Consider the following 5,354-nt stretch of genomic DNA (forward strand, 5'->3'; position numbering starts at 1 on the left):
GCTTATAATAATTTCTTTACCAGCTATGGAAATACCTTGTACAGGACTATTATTTAAAGAATTTGCAAGAAGTTGGGTGATTAATAAAAACAGGTACGGGGAGATAGGACAACCTTTCCTAATTCCTCTCTTTAACTCAAATCTAGGTGAGGTGCCATATTTCAATTTGATATAGCTGTTACCATTTGCATAGAGAGTCTTAATAGCCTTTCATAAAAAGGGAGTGGAAGAAAAAAATAATATGAAGCTATCCTCAGTTATTAGGTCTGAGTAGTCAAGTATTTTTTATTTATTTAATTTTTTATTTCACCTTTATTTAACTTGGTAGGCAAGTTGAGAACACGTTCTCATTTACAATTGCGACCTGGCCAAGATAAAGCAAAGCAGTTCGACACATACAACAACACAGAGTTACACATGGATTAAAACAAACATAATACAGTAGAAAAATAAGTCTATATACAATGTGAGCAAGTGAGGTGAGATAAGGGAGGTGAAGGCAAAAAAAAAGGCCATGGTGGCGAAGTAAATACAATATAGCAAGTAAAACACTGGAATAGTAGATTTGCAGTGGAAGAATGTGCAAAGTAGAGATAGAAATAATGGGTTGCAAAGGAGCAAAATAAATAAATACAGTAGGGAAAGAGGTAGTTGTTTGGGCTAAATTATAGATGGGCTATGTACAGGTGCAGTAATCTGTGAGCTGCTCTGACAGCTGGTGCTTAAAGCTAGTGAGGGAGATAAGTGTTTCCAGTTTCAGAGATTTTTGTAGTTCGTTCCAGTCATTGGCAGCAGAGAACTGGAAGGAGAGGCGGCCAAAGGAAGAATTGGTTTTGGGGGTGACCAGAGAGATATACCTGCTGGAGCGCGTGCTACAGGTGGGTGCTGTTATGGTGACCAGCGAGCTGAGATAAGGGGGGACTTTACCTAGCAGGGTCTTGTAGATGACCTGGAGCCAGTGGGTTTGTCGACGAGTATGACGCGAGGGCCAGCCAACGAGAGTGTACAGGTCGCAGTGGTGGGTACTATATGGGGCTTTGGTGACAAAACGGATGGCACTGTGATAGACTGCATCCAATTTATTGAGTAGGGTATTTGAGGCTATTTTGTAAATTACATCACCGAAGTCGAGGATTGGTAGGATGGTCAGAATTTACAAGGGTATGTTTGGCAGCATGAGTGAAGGATGCTTTGTTGCGGAATAGTAAGCCAACTCTAGATTTAACTTTGGATTGGAGATGTTTGATGTGAGTCTGGAAGGAGAGTTTACAGTCTAACCAGACACCTAGGTATTTGTAGTTGTCCACATATTCTAAGTCAGAGCCGTCCAGAGTAGTGATGTTGGACAGGCGGGCAGGTGCAGGCAGCAATCCGTTGAAGAGCATGCATTTAGTTTTACTTGTATTTAAGAGCAATTGGAGGGCACGGAAGGAGAGTTGTATGGCATTGAAGCTCGCCTGGAGGGTTGTTAACACAGTGTCCAAAGAAGGGCCAGAAGTATACAGAATAGTGTCGTCTGCGTAGAGGTGGATCAGAGACTCACCAGCAGCAAGAGCGACATCATTGATGTATACAGAGAAGAGAGTCGGTCCAAGAATTGAACCCTGTGGCACCCCCATAGAGACTGCCAGAGGCCCGGACAACAGACCCTCCGATTTGACACACTGAACTCTATCAGAGAAGTAGTTGGTGAACCAGGCGAGGCAATCATTTGAGAAACCAAGGCTGTCGAGTCTGCCGATGAGGATGTGGTGATTGACAGAGTCGAAAGCCTTGGCCAGGTCAATGAATACGGCTGCACAGTATTGTTTCTTATTGATGGCGGTTAAGATATCGTTTAGGACCTTGAGCGTGGCTGAGGTACACCCATGACCAGCTCTGAAACCAGATTGCATAGCGGAGAAGGTATGGTGGGATTCGAAATGGTCGGTAATCTGTTTGTTGACTTGGCATTCGAAGACCTTAGAAAGGCAGGGTAGGATAGATATAGGTCTGTAGCAGTTTGAGTCAAGAGTGTCCCCCCCTTTGAAGAGGCGGATGACCGCAGCTGCTTTCCAATCTTTGGGAATCTCAGACGACACGAAAGAGAGGTTGAACAGGCTAGTAATAGGGGTGGCAACAATTTCAGCAGATAATTTTAGAAAGAAAGGGTCCAGATTATCTAGCCCGGCTGATTTGTAGGGGTCCAGATTTTGCAGCTCTTTCAGAACATCAGCTGACTGGATTTGGGAGGAGAAATGGGGAAGGCTTGGGCGATTAGCTGTGGGGGGTGCAGTACTGTTGACCGGGGTAGGGGTAGCCAGGTGGAAAGCATGGCCAGCCGTAGAAAAATGCTTATTGAAATTCTCAATTATAGTGGATTTGTCGGTGGTGACAGTGTTTCCTATCTTCAGTGCAGTGGGCAGCTGGGAGGAGATGTTCTTTTTCTCCATGGACTTTACAGTGTCCCAGAACTTTTTTGAGTTTGTGTTGCAGGAAGCACATTTCTGCTTGAAAAAGCTAGCCTTGGCTTTTCTAACTGCCTGTGTATATTGGTTTCTAGCTTCCCTGAAAAGTTGCATATCACAGGGGCTGTTCAATGCTAATGCAGAACGCCATAGGATGTTTTTGTGTTGGTTAAGGGCAGTCAGGTCTGGAGAGAACCAAGGGCTATATCTGTTCTTGGTTGTACATTTCTTGAATGGGGCATGCTTATTTAAGGTGGTGAGGAAGGCATTTAAAAAAAATAACCAGGCATCCTCTACTGACGGGATGAGATCAATATCCTTCCAGGATACCCCGGCCAGGTCGATTAGAAAGGCCTGCTCGCTGAAGTGTTTCAGGGAGCGTTTGACAGTGATGAGTGGAGGTCGTTTGACCGCTGACCCATTACGGATGCAGGCAATGAGGCAGTGATCGCTGAGATCTTGGTTGAAAACAGCAGAGGTGTATTTAGAGGGCAAGTTGGTTAGGATGATATCTATGAGGGTGCCCGTGTTTACCGTGGTACCTGGTAGGTTCATTGATAATTTGTGTGAGATTGAGGGCATCAAGCTTAGATTGTAGGATGGCTGGCGTGTTAAGCATGTTCCAGTTTAGGTCGCCTAGCAGCACGAGCTCTGAAGATAGATGGGGGGCAATCAGTTCACATATGGTGTCCAGAGCACAGCTGGGGGCAGAGGGTGGTCTATAGCAGGCGGCAACGGTGAGAGACTTGTTTTTAGAGAGGTGGGTTTTTAAAAGTAGAAGTTCAAATTGTTATACCTTATCAGGGAACAGACCTGGATAGTAGGACAGAACTATGCAGGCTATCTTTGCAGTAGATTGCAACACCGCCCTCTTTGGCCGTTCTATCTTGTCTCAAAATGTTGTAGTTAGGGATGAAAATGTCAGAATTTTTGGTGGTCTTCCTAAGCCAGGATTCAGACACGGCTAAAACATCCGGGTTGGCAGAGTGTGCTAAAGCAGTGAATAAAACAAACTTATGGAGGAGGCTTCTAATGTTAACATGCATGAAACCAAGGCTATTACGGTTACAGAAGTCATCAAAAGAGAGAGCCTGGGGAATAGGAGTGGAGCTAGGCACTGCAGGGCCTGGATTCACCTCTACATCACCAGAGGAACAGAGGAGGAGTAGGATAAGGGTACGGCTAAAAGCTATGAGAATTGGTCGTCTAGAACGTCTAGAACAGAGAGTAAAAGGACGTTTCTGGGGGCGATAAAATAGCTTCAAGGCATAATGTACAGACAAAGGTATGGTAGGATGTGAATACAGTGGAGGTAAACATAGGTATTGAGTGATGATGAGAGAGATATTGTCTCTAGAAACATCATTGAAACCAGGTGATGTCATCGCATATGTGGGTGGTGGAACTGAAAGGTTGGATAAGGTATAGTGAGCAGGGCTAGAGGCTCTACAGTGAAATAAGCCAATAAACACTAACCAGAACAGCAATGGACAAGGCATATTGACATTAAGGAGAGGCATGCTTAATTGAGTGATCATAAGGGTCCAGTGAGTAGAGGTTGGTTGGGGTCATGGCGATTCAGACAGCTAGCCGGGCTATCGGTAGCAAGCTAGCATAGGATGGAGGTCTGTTTTTAGCCACCTCGTGCGTTTCCGTCGTTAGATTAGTGGGGTTCCGTGTGGTAGAGGGGATCAATCCAATTGGCAAAATAGATATAGTTATAGTGACCCAAGAAAAATTGTTCGATAGACTTATTCAGATAGCAGCCGATAAGACAGCTAATGATTAGCGGGCCACAGATGAGCGTTCAGGTAACGTCGCGACGGAGGTGCCAGTTGGTTAACTCCCTCGGGCAGATAACGTCGGTAGTCAGTCGTGAAGGCCCGGTGGGGCTCCGCATTGGCCGTAAAACGTGATTGTAGCCCAGGAGTGGCTGAAGTATGTCTAATACTAGTCTGACATTGTTAGAAATATGTATGTTCCTCATGAAGCCAGACTGTGTTTCATCAATGATTGCAACCAGGACTTCTTTAATTATTTTTGCAAGTAGTAAGGCTAATATCTTATAGTCATTATTAAGAAGACAAATTGGACGCCAGTTATCGATGAGCAGCACTTCTTTTTTAGGCTTTGGTATCAGTGTTATTAACCCCTGACTCATTGTAGGAGGGAGAACATTGTTTTTAATACTCTCTAAAAAGAATTCAAATAGGAAGGGAGCTATTTGTTCAGAAAATAATTTGTAAAATTCTGATGTAATTCCATCAACACCTGGCGATTTATTGTTCTTTAGATGTTTGATAGACTCTATAATCTCTTCAACTTTGATGGGTTCATCACACTGTTTAGATTCTATATCACTGATAGAGTGAACATTATTCAGTGAGTTAAAAAACATATCTGTGGATTCCTGACAGTACGTAGAGCTATACAATTTTCTGTAAAAATTGCTACAGTATTTAGTGATACATTTTTGGTCATCTGTAATAACACCATCAATGTTTAATTTATGGATAGTGTTATTTTTAGAGTGAAATTTCTCAAGTCTAAAGAAATAGGATGAATTCTGTTCTCCCTCCTCAATCCATTTTTTCCTAGATCTAATAAAGGCTCCTTCTGCTTTTAATCTATATATATTATCCAGTTTCGTGAGTGCAGAGTTAGATGGGAAGCCGTGCATTGCATGACGTGCTGTTTCTATCAGAATAAATCTCCATGACTGGTGCTACAAGTTGGATGGGTGTGGATGATTAATTTTACACAACGCAAGAGTACTGTAACACTCACACTCCAGTACAGTAGGAGGCGGTGTAAGCACCCCACGGTTGCGATACGACAATACAAATTTGAGGAGGAAGAAGAAGAACGAATGGTTCATGAACTCCACGTCACTAAAGCTCGCAGGAT

The sequence above is a fragment of the Salvelinus alpinus genome, chromosome 6, assembly GCF_045679555.1.
Source record: "Salvelinus alpinus chromosome 6, SLU_Salpinus.1, whole genome shotgun sequence".
NCBI classification, from domain to species: domain Eukaryota; kingdom Metazoa; phylum Chordata; class Actinopteri; order Salmoniformes; family Salmonidae; genus Salvelinus; species Salvelinus alpinus.